Genomic DNA, 14,918 nt, shown 5'->3' on the forward strand with positions numbered 1-14,918 from the left:
TCCTTATATCTCACCCATGTACATAGTTTTCTGAGTGTAGTTTCATCGCTCATGAAGTCTTTCGCAAGAACATTTCCTACTTTTCGGATCGGAAAGGTGCATACCACTGAGTTCAATCCGATCTAAACCGTTCCTGATCGCTTAATAGCACATCGTTTTCTTCATTTCTTTTTCCTTGCGCAGAGAAGAAGCAGCCCGATGTGTTTAAAAAATTGCCAATTCAAAGCTTTGAAACGGAGTTAAGTATTCTTAAGTGTAAAATAAATCTTGTATTCCCTAATAAGCGCTTCTCATCACCGTGAAATTACCGATACTGCGATCCATTACTCGTGAACTAGCATTGTCGGTTACTTCACATTGTCGTCATATATAGTAAGCTTACCTTTTCGAAAGAACCGCAATCTGTCGCAAATTTCTTTGTTGTTTGTGCATACAGCGCCCATCAGCAAGTCGCCGTGCCCTAAGATTTAGAAAGGAAAAATCTTTGTACTCTCGAGTAATGCTAAAACGGGATGCAGAAGCACAGTGCATGAGATTTTAAGCAGGCATAAATATGCGTTCACATCGACTACCCACCGACGTAGCGCGACCGACTTTGGTCCTACAAGAAACCAAGACACCCAACCCAAGAAACGAGACGCCCAACTTCCGTGAGTCGCCGCTGTGAATGCGCCTTACAATAGTGAAGGTAGGTGCAATCTCTAGTTATTGTGGCATAGAGAAAAAATGACGTATGACCAAATCCCCCACTTCTGCCTGCCCATTTATTTAACAGAATCAGTGCACTATAGAAGCTTCAATGTACATTTTCTTGATCAAAACGGAGTGAAGCTTCAAGGGACGAACCATAAGTGAATATTCTCGAAAGCGGTACGCTCAGCTCTGAAGACCACTCACGTTTCAACACGCAAAAACTGTTCTTACCATTCAGGCACTTTGTAAGAGACTGAACATAAACATAAGCTCCAAGAAGTAGAGGCTTCTGTGAGCAAAGAACGAAGAAATAAAATTAGTATTCGTTTCTACTTTCTGCACGTTAGGAAGAGGAGAAAGCCAATGCGTCGTTTATAACAGAGTTTTGTAGGAGAAGCACACCCACCTGAAAATAAGAAGTCACGAATGTGTTGTCGACGGCTACAGTTGCCTTGCATTTGCTTTTTACCACCTCGCAGACCGCTTTGATGTCACCACTTTCAAAGCCGGGTTGCTGGGCGTTTCCTACCATACAAGCTTTGCAAGGAGAAGGCAACAGGAGAGTGACAATAAAGGGGAGAAAGGATGATGAGCCGCATGTCATGTTCCGTGGGCTGCAATGTACACTAAAAACTAAAAGCGACGAATTAAGAGGGCGAAATAGCACACAGAGATTAAAAGTTTTGCTCTTCATGGCAATGGTCGTAGGTTCGTAGCAGGTTAGTAGAAATTTAGCCTTAATTCTGTCTATAGGAGGCGCTCAAATTTGCGTTTTCATATATGGAAGCTGCTTTTAGTGCGCTTAGGTGCTACTGCTCACGACCCTGTCCTGAACCTAAGCTTCATTAGTAGACTGGATCCTATCAGTGTAGAGCTGCTTTGATGGACACTTATTGAGTATTGAAACATGGATAGTAGCCGAGTAGGTGCCATGTTCTTCCTTTCTACAGGTGTTGTCGACGGAGGCGCTCCGGTTTCTTGAGACAAGTGCACAGGCGACGCCGGCCGTTCGAGTCCTGCAGCGGCCGCCATTCTCCGAGCACCGGCGACCACGCTCCCCTTCTTGGAAGAGCAGCGGGAGGCCCAAGAGGCGCGGAGCCACATCTGGACACCGCTCGCCGGTTGCCGTGGCCCCCTCGACATCCGGTCGGAGAGAGGGACACGGACAGTGCCGTACGAACTCGCTTGCGGAAAAGGACATGCGTGCTGTGCTCCGTCTTTTCTGTGTTCTTATGTAACCTTCGCAGGCTAATAAACCTGCCCATTTATTTGTTTTATCTGGACGTTTGTTGTGTCGACTACATCAACTACATCTTCAGAAGTGGGATTGAGACTGCCTTGCAAGACTGGCGCCTTCACCGAGAGCTTCGACCACGTAAGCCACGATGATGCTCCGATCGAAGCCAACGACGGAAGGTCCTGCGAGCAAGGTAGCACCACGACCGGGCCTTTCAACGGACAGCGACGCACCCAACGATGTGGGAGCAAGGGAGGCGGCACTCAGCGAAAGCGATACTCTACGAAGCGACGAGGGGCAGTCTAATTCAGGGCGGGGATCCATGAACGCCGACACGGTAGACGGCCACGGACTGGACAACCCCAACGGAAGAGCCCCCGGGGCCTTCGACTTCCAGGCGCTGATGCAGGCTGCGGTGCAGACGGCGGTACGTGAGGCCTTGCAGGGAGCAGCCCAGCTTCTGCAGGCGGCTCAAACGCCACACCACCCACCGACGGGAACATCAAGCGTCGTGGATGGACGACTGGCCACGGCAAGCGCACAACTGGTGCCAAGTTATGACCCGTCATCTAACGACCAGCCAACAGTCGAAATGTGGCTGAACAAGGTAGACAACCTGGCTGCAGCGTACGGTTGGAGCGACCAGCAAACGACGTGCTTCGCACTCACAAAGCTGCAAGGTGTTGCCAAGACGTGGTACGACGGCCTGACGAATGTCCAGCGCACTTGGGCAGAGTGGAAACACGAGTTGGAGAAGGCCATCGACAACATACGCCGGGACCAAGAAAAGCAGAGAAGTAACTACAACAAACGAAGAAAGACCGCGCCGAGCTACCAACCGGGCGACATGGTGTTGCATGGAGAGGGAACCAGCTGCAACGGGGGAGTCCCGTAAATTGTGCCAAAAGTACAGAGGCCCATATCCCAGGCAGCACAACAACATTGGCCTAAGGTCGGTCAACTGTTGGCAAAAATTGGCACGAACATCGGTCCTACACTGGCATTTGGGCCGAGCGCTACCACTTCACACATTGGACCTACTTTCATGCCAGTTTTGGGCCAATGTTCGGACGATCAAGCGGCCAACGCAGTACCGATGTTCGTTCTGCAGCATGGGCCAGCAAGGGTCTCATACTGGTATCCAACTTTCAAACATTGGTAGCCAGCTTTCAAACATTGGTAGCCAACTTTCAAACATTGGTAGCCAGCTTTCGAATAATGGTTTCCAGCTTTCGAATAATGGCATCTAGCTTTCGAATAATGGTTTCCAGCTTTCGAATAATGGCATCCAGCTTTCGAACGCTGGCACATGCAATTAACCCACTCGCCAATGACCGGCAATGTGGATGGATGTACATACCATTCTACCTAGCAAATATTCATAATAGAGGGTGCGAAAGAATTCCAGAAAAAAGACCCGTTTATTGCTTTGAGTTACAAGAATCACGCTTTTAGCCCCCACAGGATGGTTTGCGCTACCACCAGCCACCCTGGGGAGTAAAGAAAGGGGGCCCAAGAGCATGGTGGCAGAGGCTGTGGGAAAACAATTTATTTTCAAGTTTGGTGCGTGCCGATCAGGTTGGGCAAAGCATCTGGGCAAGCTGCTGCGGCACGGCTAAGGCATCCATAAAATGCTCAACGGAGCTGTCCTCCAGTGAACTGATCAGTCATATCCGAAGTAATCGTTGCACTCCACTTGCAAGAGGGCTGCTGGACTGCATTCAAACAAATTCCTCGTCCAGCTCTTGCACGATGGCCTCACGAAGCGCCAAGCCTGCAACGATCGAGATGCATGATGTCATGGTAAGTTGAATTATGGCCATCACAGAACAAAAACAAAAATGATTAAATAACACCGAATTTTGTGAAACACAGTCATCGTGAAGACACTAGCAACATATTTTACAGGATAATTTTAAATTTATTCTTAAGAACCAGCACCACATTAGTTGCACAAAGTGGAATTTAATTTACTAAACTTCTCTTATACCAAATGGTTTAATTTAGTCCAATGCGACGTGCCGCCCTCCCAGTAAGTATATTCAATGCGACATAAGCAAATTAATGTGATATTGAAAACAGATTAATGTATTATTTTGTTTTAATATCATAACTCGTATCGCTAAATTGCGAGCTAATTTTTTATTCAAGTAAATATGCACAGGTTGTAGCGTCTCTTCCACATGGACGTCAAAACAACATTTTTTATTAGTTTTTTTTTAATAGGGTTAAAAATACGGTTTGCGATTTTTTGCGAAATACGCTGAACGCAATTAAGGAACTCAGGGCACCTTTGTTTTACCTTAGTCGCTTCGCATGCATGCTATAATTGGATTCGAAACTGCGACTTGCAAACCACACAAAAATACTAGTCTGATAGTCCAGAGTAATGCCCTTTTTCATTGCGAGAGAACTTGGGCAAAAGCTTTAACCAGAAATTGCGGGTTTTCTATTGAGTCTGCAAGTGTAGAAGGCAAAAAGAAACAGTACGGAAGTATTACACATATTGTTACCAATTGGTCTGCAGTGGAAAATTAATTAAGCGGTTCTGATTTCCGTCGTGCATAAGCGGTAAAGGACATATTCCCGAATGCATCTCATCTCAGGTCATATGAGTTCAAACCCGCTGTTAGCCAAAGTAGTGAATATTCAGTGAGTTCATCTTACCAAAGACGAAAAATTAAATTCTCATCATTCGGCCACAACTCCACTGCGCACGACGTCAAGCAAGCCATTTCGCAATGAGAGTGGGTACACAGAAGTCGTCCTCGTGCTTTTTGGCTGCTCTGTTTTCCTGCCGAAAAAATAAAGGCGCATGTAGTCAAAGCGACGTTTACTACAAAAACCACTAACTTCCAGACGTGTATCAAGATAAAAGAGTTTTAGTACTTACAAATAAGATCTTGCAGGCGGTACGAACAGCGTCGGAGCTCTCCTAATATATGAGCGTGGCTTTTCGCGTGCACAGACTATGAACGGTGCTAGCTCGAGTGTGCATGCATTTTCGTCGTGTTGGTCGTGCACGTGGTTGGGCTCCGCCGTGGAGTCAAGAATGTCTTATTGTGATGCGTCGCGCGGTTCCAAGACGAGCAGTGGAGACGATGGTGCGGGGGGGGGGGGGGGGGGTGGAGGGGTTGGCTGGAGGGGATAGTCATTTTCCTTTACACAGGTTTTGTGGTTCCGAGAAAAGTCCTCGAGCTGAAAGGTGGAGACAGGGAGATCGTGGAAGGGTGCACGAACAGCGAAGCGCGTAGCTGCGCGCGAGGGAAAATAGCTTTGAGGAAGTGACAACCAAAAATAAAAAAAGCGCTTCGCGGGGTGGGGGGTTAGCCCGCTACCTAAAAAAAGGACGCGGCCGGGAGAACAGGTGGGGAGATATGGGAAGACTTGAAAGAGAGAGGGAAAGGGGCCAAAACACGTGAAAAGGGTTTGGAATTTTTGGAGAACGAGTCACATGGCCACAGGCAGTACGGAAAGCAATACCTACAAGGAACAAGTGGATGGGAAACACGGAAGCGTCAAAGTATTGCTACAAAGCTGCAGCAAAAGCCCGAAAATTTTGAAGTGAAAAACGTGCAGCTTCAAGATGAATTTCGCCAAAACGACTTCAGACACTCGCGTATTTTGTGGGGCCGCATGATGTGGCTTCTGTTAGTTCAAGATAGCTTAAAATTTTACCACATAATAACAAAAATATAAAGCAAAAAAATATCCAAGCAAAATGCGCGCTCTTTCATAGTTTCATGTACAGTACATACGCCAAACAAGCTAGGTTAACATGCGTCTAACGCCAGTTGTCAGTCCATTTATTCAGTGGTCGTCGAAGAATCCTCAAATTGTTTGTTGGTGTGGAAGTTTCGCGCAAAAAAAAGCAAAAACAAACAAAGGCAGGTTGAATTGTGGTTCGCAACTACTTTCGATGGTTTTCATCAATAAAGTTCATGTTCGAAAGAAAAAAAAAACTTGCGAGTAAATATGCAAGGACGTGAGCAAGAGCTATATTGCCCCCAATGCAAATTACGCAACAGAAGAATAAAATGGTCAAAAAGAACAATTTCCAACACTACGATTTGCAGAAAAGGAAGGAAATAGTAAATCAGAAAACACGGGAAAGGCGCGATCACAGGGCACGAGGTAGGGAAGCGTAAGAATCGCTTAGCACGTGTCCGCGTGCGTTTATGAAGCACCCGCCTAATATTTCACGAGCGCAACGCATAATTCGAAATTACGAGGCGACTGCTTCGTTTCTGGACGTTGCCAAAACTGAGCACAATTTCGGTTTAGCGTATGCACTTGCGCTAATCTATTACGTTTGTATCGCGATCTCCATGAAGCAGACACCAGCTGCGCACTGCGGCAGTGAATTCCTAGAGCGAATAAAAAAAGTGATTTTTTTATTCCACAAATTTAATCAAATCAAACTTATTTGATTTTTGTTGAAGGCGCCTGTTGACAATTTTTGTTGAAGGCGTCTCGGGTGTAATCAGAACGTTAATTCTGATCAACAGGACTTCGATCGCAATTCTCCTAAACGTATTATTGCTGCTCACTGCGCAACCAGAGTGCAGCTTTTCCAACGGAATCATGGGTAGCTTTGCTCACAAACTGCAAAAGTGTTCGGTTAAAATATAATAATAAATAAAACCAAATCTTTGAACTCGCATGTTTTAGCGCGTTCGAAAATTATGAACTGCCGATATGGTACTCGACAATAAAAATAATTTTGAACCCATTTTAATGGATGACACAATGTTTACCAACGTTTGCCAGTATACTTTGAACACTGGATAAGCGGTGGCAATCCTAGGCCAATATAGCCAGCTCCCGGAAATGGCATAGCCAATTCTTGCAAAGAGTGGAACAACACTGGCTAACATGGGCCATGATAGCCAGGATTCGATGATGGCACAGCCAGCAATGGCAAACAATGGGGCAATCCTGGCTAACCTGGCCCATAATAGCCAGGATCTAATTACGGCTCAGCCAATACTGGTAAAGCGACGGACAACCAGGGCCATTGTTGGATGTGCTAAGGAGTGGCACAACCAATATCGGATGCTCACTGGCAACTCTGGGCCTAGTTAGGGCCACGCTTTGCCATTGGATTTCCAATATTGGCCCGCTGCCGTGTGCTACCTGGGATGTCGTCGTGGAAACACTTCCCAACGACAGATACAGGGTGCAAGACTTCCCAGAGGTCCAGCGGACGCAGCGGTTCTACGAAGGCGTCGTGGCGGCGGACAGGATGAAGCGCTTTGAGCTGGGAACGGTGGCAAGCGAGGATCATTCGTCGGACAACGACGAGGGTGAGGAAAGTGAGGTTTGAAAAAAGAAAGCAGATGAAGCGAAGATGCACACCAACCGAGGGCGGCTGGAAAGGAAAAGGATGGCCGACTGTTGTCGACGGAGGCGCTCCGGTTTCTTGAGACAAGTGCACAGGCGACGCCGGCCGTTCGAGTCCTGCAGCGGCCGCCATTCTCCGAGCACCGGCGACCACGCTCCCCTTCTTGGAAGAGCAGCGGGAGGCCCAAGAGGCGCGGAGCCACATCTGGACACCGCTCGCCGGTTGCCGTGGCCCCCTCGACATCCGGTCGGAGAGAGGGACACGGACAGTGCCGTACGAACTCGCTTGCGGAAAAGGACATGCGTGCTGTGCTCCGTCTTTTCTGTGTTCTTATGTAACCTTCGCAGGCTAATAAACCTGCCCATTTATTTGTTTTATCTGGACGTTTGTTGTGTCGACTACATCAACTACACAGGTATGCGCAGGTTTTTATGCTGGAAAGCTAATAATTCGTATTAAAAAAGAGTAAGGTTTATGGATTGCCATTCCAAACATGAAGCGACTAAACATGGCTGTTTCCCTGTATTGCCGGAAAAATGAAGACCTTGCACTACAATCTGGGTCTTGCCATTTCTTTCTTTTTGTATGATTTAAAAATTACTCTGGCGTCAAAAAACACTTCCTCTTGCGCTTTACTAATGAATGCCGGTTCTTAAGGTTTTAAAGTACTCAAATGCATAATTTATACGATTTATAAATATTTTTGGGGCTTCGCTCGGCTTTATTCAAAATCATATTTCTGAGTTGTTCGATGTTGCCAGTACTTGTCATTTTGCCTTTAAAAAGCCGGGGCTTGTGCATTCAAGTTCTCCTGAGTCGACGAGCTCATCACAATATATTTATTGATGCTATTTATATCTAAATTTAGCCTTTTTTGGCGCTCGTATGTGATGAACTGAAGAAGTGGAGTAGATACAGACAGGAAACCTCTGTTAGTACTGGTTTCAACTCCTTCCGTGCATCTTGTGCCTGAAGAAGAACTGGCGTTTAAGAATGAATAATTATTGCGCTTGCAATCTGCACAAGAAGCTACAGTGGTGACCGATTTATCTGAAGCACCGGGCAACTATGCTGCTCTGTTTTCGCCGGCGTTGGTTTGACTGCAGCTGGGAGATGTTTTTTTTTTTTTTTTACGAGGTACCCTTGCCACAACAAGCGCAAGACGCTAGAGTTTGCTTTCTTCAGGCCGCTATGGGAGAATTTGGCGTTGACGTATGGATTGGCTGATAACTGTTATACGTGAAATGTGTCAATAAAATTATCTTTTTTTTTTCGACATTCTGTTATATATAGCCTCTTTAGTTGTCAAGACGCGTAACGCGCCTTAGTATTCGCGACTGCATAAGGGCTTTTTTTATCCTTATTTTCATTACGTCGATCGGAAAAGTGGATGTTTTCAGAGGATTTATTCGCGTGTTTCTAAGAACAGTTTTTGAAGCTTTATGTACCCGTTTATTAGGGACTATTAAGCGTATGCAAGGAATATTTTCCAGACATTTAAACAATTCCTTTTCTATAATTGGTGCCAGAATAATTAACCTAATTCGGTTTGTGTTTTTATGGCCTAGAGAAACATACCAAAAATGAAAAACATCTAACTGCATCAAGAAATCAAAAATATTAAATTTATTTTTCTTCAAAGCGCGTAATTTCGCTATTACTTGTGTACAAAAGCAGTTTCTACTCCCGTACAAAATTTAAACACTGCATCGAGTCAATTTTAAAAAAAAGGAATACTAGTATAAACGTACAGAAAGCAAAAAGAAAACTACTAAAAAGCATTTTGGTCCAGTTTTCAGCTCTAATATAAGCTTCATCTGTTCTGAAGATTGTTAGCAAGTTTCATAGCATTAGCCTTTAGTAAAACCTCCCCAGAGAATTTTTTTCAAATTATTTTTGAAGTCTTGCCTCTGTCTTAAATGGGTGCTGAGCGAAGGGATGCCTGCCTTCTGCTTAATATAATTGCTTTTGTGACGGCTGGGGCCCGCCGATGTATACAGAAGTTGTGCGCTAAATTGGCCCCTCATTTACATACATACATACATACAGGAATTTTATTGCAAGATATATATACACAGTACATAGCGTGTGCCCGCAGAAGCGCAAGCGCTTGTGGGCGGGCCACGGCCCGCTCTCAATTCGCTAATACGAATATTCGCTAATACGAATTTCAATTCGCTAATACGAATATCATCTGTTATTAAGCCGCATGCCAACAACTGCGCCGAAAACTGATAGCGGTGGCTGACTTTGAGTCTATTACATATGCGCCTATTCAAAAATTCAGAATAAAAAACCGCCTTTAATAGCGAACGCAGACCAATAGTATGGTGCATACATCATCGCACTTACCATGGTAAGTGCACTTAATGCAGCCTCAACTTTCTTCAGGTACGTAGCGTCTACAAACGTCACATCAAATCTCTGAGTCTTCACCAAGTTTGTGAACAACTTGTAGTATGTGCCTGAAAGAGGGATATATACAAGTCGCATGCGACTAAGGCGCCATACCTGTCGACCGGTCGCAGAGACCATTGCGGCTAAAGAAATTGTAGTTGGTTAATCTCATTACCTCGGTAAATAGAGTCGACGGTGAACACGTGGTCGCCTGTATTTAGCAGATGCGTCACATTGTGTATAGCTGCTATGCCTGAAACATACATCAAGGCTGAGAGAAAGATGAATTTTTAACAATTCATACATATTTTCTAATTTCAAACATTCACTATTTTACTTCGCTTTTTTCCCGCTTTTATTTTTTTTCCCCTTGGCATTCACCACCGTACCTTGGCCAATCCCCCCGCGTGGGTATGTGCCATGTTTACTGTGGAGAAGAAGAAGAAGAAGAAGAAAAGAATCGACAGCATCTTGGTGCCCGTAGATTCCGCATAGAAAATGGGCAAGTTCTACTGATACGCATTCAGGACAAGTGCATGTCGTAATATACTTGTCATAATAAACATAGGCCGTGTCATAATATAGCTTGGTTACGCCACTGAGAGTGCACAAATTGGCCTTCGGATTGTCAGCGCTTGCGACGATTATTCCTGGCCATCCAGGGTACTTTTTCAATAGCAGGGGTAGATTTACGAGCTCTCAGAAGGTCTTCCTGGGTCTGATATGATCCCGACAGGCCTAGGTACCTCTACGTTTAAAAACATATTGCCTGGAGCTCTTGTCGGTTACAGCATAGGTCTTATCTATTATTTCAACTGCTCTGATTGTCTAGACCATGGCCTCTCGCTAGTCAGTCTTATCCACATAGGCGGGCAAACAGTGAAGCTCGTTTATCTGGCTTTTTATCAGAGACTTTCAGCTAACGAATAACCGACAATCGTAGCACGCCTCTTGTACCACACGCAGTACCTGCCCATGCATCCGGCTTTTAGCTTTCAAAGCACTCAAGATGGCGCCGTGATCGTAGTGTGTACCTTGCGTGGTTCTGGCTCTGCGATAGTGATTTTATGCACTGTAGTTCAAGGTGAGGTACCCACGTGTGGAAAAATGAAAACGGTACATGATAGGAACATTTATTTCTAGCATTTAGCGAGAGAACTGAAATATCACGTGCCCGTACTAATTAATAAAAACTCAAGCGACCCGGATGTAAGCTGCTTATGTCACTCGCATTCTGCCACGGCATTCTCTTGCGAGCACCGCGTGGAAATAATCCTTAATTCGTAGCGTGGTAAATTAAGTTCCACCCGGCGTCGCGTCCATGTTCGCACACCAGCACATTCTATTATAAACCGGTTAGATTTTACGCGAAAAATTAACGGCGCTCATCAAAAGAAAGATAACGTAGTGTTTCAGCTCCAACACGAGAGCCATGTTCAAGGCTAATGAGTTTTATGTTCAGTAATCAAGACGGCACTTGGCTCACAAGCAACGTGAAAGGGATAAATCCCTAACGCTCACGGCACTGTCGAAGTTGACCGCTTCACGCTGAAAAAAAGAATTGACTTCCCTATGCATGATCACATGGTGAGCGCGATTTAGGACATTTTACAGAACAGCTGCTTGATTTTAGTGTTCAAATTGAAATGCAAACCGTGCTTATTGGAGATTGCGGTTTTTTTTTCAAGTACGGTGTAATAATTGTTTGCAGTCCAATGTACTTAATATTGTTTACTTTTGTTCTTTCCACTTTGTACCATCTTTTGTCTGCTAAATATTGTAACCCCTCCCCTCACACAATTTTCCAAGTGTGGAACCTGTGAGGTATTTGTATAAATAAATATAAATAAATAAATATAAATGCCTCACTGGACAATGCAATTTACACCAAGTTCCAAGAAATCTTCCAATCCTATGCATGCACGAACACTATACATTCACCCACATGTAAAACAGCTGAAACTGAAACCACCATTGACCTCTGCATTACAAGCTTTCCTCCAGAACAAGTTCAATCCGGGACGATAATGTGTGCCGTGAATGACCACTTACCAATATTTTCCATACTTCCTTGTAAAGTGCCACATACACCGCAACATGTTTTTCTATCGATGTTTTTCTATCGCGGTCATAGTCACAGAAATATATAAGGGTTTTCATAGAGCAGCTTTCTGCCTATGATTGGGATTTAGTGAAAAAAGAACTAGATCCAAACAAAGCATACAACATTTTTCTTTCCATTTTTATAACTGCGTATAACAATAGCTTTCCACTTAAAAGCCAGAAGGAAAATAGAAAAATCAGAAAGCCGTGGATAACTTATGATCTGTATGAAAGAATCAAAGAGAAAAACAAGCTCTTTCAAGTATTTTTAAGTACAAGGGATCCAAACGACTTTGCGATATTTTTAAAAAAAGCGTAACAAACTAAATGCCGATATCAAGAAAGCTAGATGCGAATACTATGAAAACAAATTCTCAAGTATAGTTGGCAATACGCAGTTGATCTGGAAAACCATAAGTGAAATGATTTCACCAACCAGTCCTGAAAGAAAAGTTTTGTTCCCCACAAAAGGATTAACTGACCAGAATGTTGCAGATCTTTTCAATGCCCACTTTCTAGAAGCTGGAGCATAAAATCTTTCTCCTACTACAACTCTATGTGAACAATACACAACATTACAATGCCCCCAAACAATATTTCTCGCCCCAACTTCCCCAGAAGAAGTTTTTAACATAATCATGTCATTGAAGGAAAACTACGCAGCAGGCCCTGACGATATTGAAGTTGCCCCCCTCAAAGCCGTAGCTACTCTGATAACTCCTGTTTTCACGCATATATGCAATTGTATACTTCAAACAGGGATATTCCCCGATCAAATGAAGATCGCATGCGTTTCAGCTATTCACAAAGGTGGCTCTGTCGATGACTTGAACAACTATAGGCCAATTTCAGTTCTTTCGGTGTTTTCCAAAATCCCCGATCACATAATAAACAAAAGATTAACCGCTTTCCTTTCCCTACATAACTTAATTACAAGCGAGCAGTTCGGTTTTAGGAAGAACAAGACAACAGAAACTGCATTACTCTACATCAAAGAAAGAATCCTTGAAAACATGAAAAAACGAAAGCTTACCTTGGGGGTATTTCTGGACTTCAAGATAGCCTTCGATTCTGTCCAACATGACATACTACTAACAAAGCTCCCGTTTTACGGAATCCGAGGTACAGCACACATGCTCATAAAAAGTTATTTATCTTTCAGGGAACAATACACAAAAATAAATGATACCAGATCTAACCAAGATGCTATCAAATACGGAGTCCCGCAGGGATCTATTCTAGGCCAAACATTATTTTTACTTTATATCAATGACATTGTAAACATCCCAGGCTGCTCTGAAATCGTATGGCATGCAGATGACACAAACGTATTTTTTTTTCAGGTTACGACGAAAGCTCAGTTTTTAAAACAGCAAATAAATGGCTTCGCCATTTAGAATCGTGGTTAAGTTCATGTAAGTAAGACCTAAACTTAAATAAAACAAAATACCTGATTTTCAAACCTAAAGGCAGCAAAAGAGAAAATGACTTCAATTTAAAATTCCGAAATAGTGTCATAAACCAAGCCACGACAACTCGCTTTCTGGGTGTTACCTTTCATGAAAACCTACTCTGGGACAAGCACATAGATGCTCTCAGAATTGAACTCTCTCGCGTTGTTGGAATATTAAATAGGTTACGATACAATTTGCCAATATCTGTAAAAAAAACAAATTTACCACGCCCTCTTTCATTCGCGCCTAACATACTGCTTTCTTGTATGGTCAAGTACAACGCAAAAAAACTTGACTTGTCTACAGTCTCTCCAAAACCGTTCAATACGTGCTATTGGAATTATTCCGAAAATGGAAAATTGCTCTCCACATTTGAAAACTTACGGTATACTGGATATTATTAAGTTTATGAAATATAAAATATCCCTCGAAATAATGCGGAATAAGTTGGATAGGTCAACATTTGAAGCTAAATACTGTAACAAATCTACCCCCTATGAACTTAGATAAGATACAGTGCAAATACCCAGATTACGTACGAACTATGGGGACCACAGGTTGAGTACACAAATTCCAAGACTTTTGAATCAATATCCTGCCATTTCTGAAATACTGTCTGCCAATCTATCACAACACAAAATAAAGAAAACAATGGAACGTATGTACCTTATGGAGGTATAGGTGAAATTTCCATGCATCATATGTATGCTGTTTTTTTGTTCAAATGTAAATATTATTTTAAATGCGTAAATGTTATTACGCTATTTCTTATTTTGTCTGATTTATTTTTACTTCTGATGTACGTAAGCTGGCATTTTCTTTGTTTGTATTTCAACCTATTGTATCTTTTTTGTCTCTTGCAAATATGTTGTGCATACATGGTTTAAATGCATTGTCTATAATTGCACTGTTGTCATCTGTTTGTATGTACTTTTTACACGCGTCTTCAAACCCTGCAAATAGTTGCCTCTGCTGTCAAAGGTGGGATGGCCTCGTCAGGCGGGAAACCGCCTTTAGCCTACTCACCCAGGACAGAATGTTTTGTAAATTTTGTCCCAAATAAAAAACTTACGTACTTACTTACTATAATAAACTTAGGCCGTGTCATAATATAGCTTGGTTACGCCACTGCGAATGCACAAATTGGCCTTCGGATTGTCAGCGCTTGGAACGGTTATCTCTGGCCATCCAGGGTACTTTTGCAATAGCAGGGGCAGAATTACGAGCTCTGAGAAGGTCCTCCTGGGTCTGATATGATCCCGACAGGCCTAGGTACCTCTACTTTTAAAAACATATTGCCTGGAGCTCATGTCGGTTACAGCATAGGTCTTATCTATTATTTCAACTGCTCTGATTGTCTAGCCCATGGCCTCTCGCTAGTCAGTCTTATCCACATAGGCGGGCAAACAGTGAAGCTCGTTTATCTGGCTTTTTATCAGAGGCTTTCAACTAACGAATAACCGACAATCGTAGCACGCCTCTCGAACCACACGCCGCACCTGCCCATGCACAGAGCCGGCTTTGAGCTTTGAAAGCACTCAAGATGGCGCCGTGATCTTAGTGTGTGCCTTGCGTGGTTCTGGCTCTGCGACAGTAATTTTATGCACTGTAGTTCAAAGTGAGGTACCACGTGTGGAAAAATGAAAACGGTACATGATAGGAACATTGATTTCTAGCATTTAGCGAGAGA

The 14,918-nt window shown here is 43.6% G+C and overlaps 1 pseudogene; it reads right to left on the reverse strand.

Annotated features, from left to right (window-relative positions):
- LOC149343452 (cystathionine gamma-lyase-like) overlaps positions 1-9,937 on the reverse strand; it is a 75,385-nt pseudogene extending 65,448 nt beyond the window's left edge.
- Positions 9,938-14,918: the final 4,981 nt, after the last annotated feature.

The sequence above is a fragment of the Amblyomma mixtum genome, chromosome 5 (assembly GCF_055824585.1).
Source record: "Amblyomma mixtum isolate Tamu chromosome 5, ASM5582458v1, whole genome shotgun sequence".
Classification (NCBI taxonomy): Eukaryota; Metazoa; Arthropoda; class Arachnida; order Ixodida; family Ixodidae; genus Amblyomma; species Amblyomma mixtum.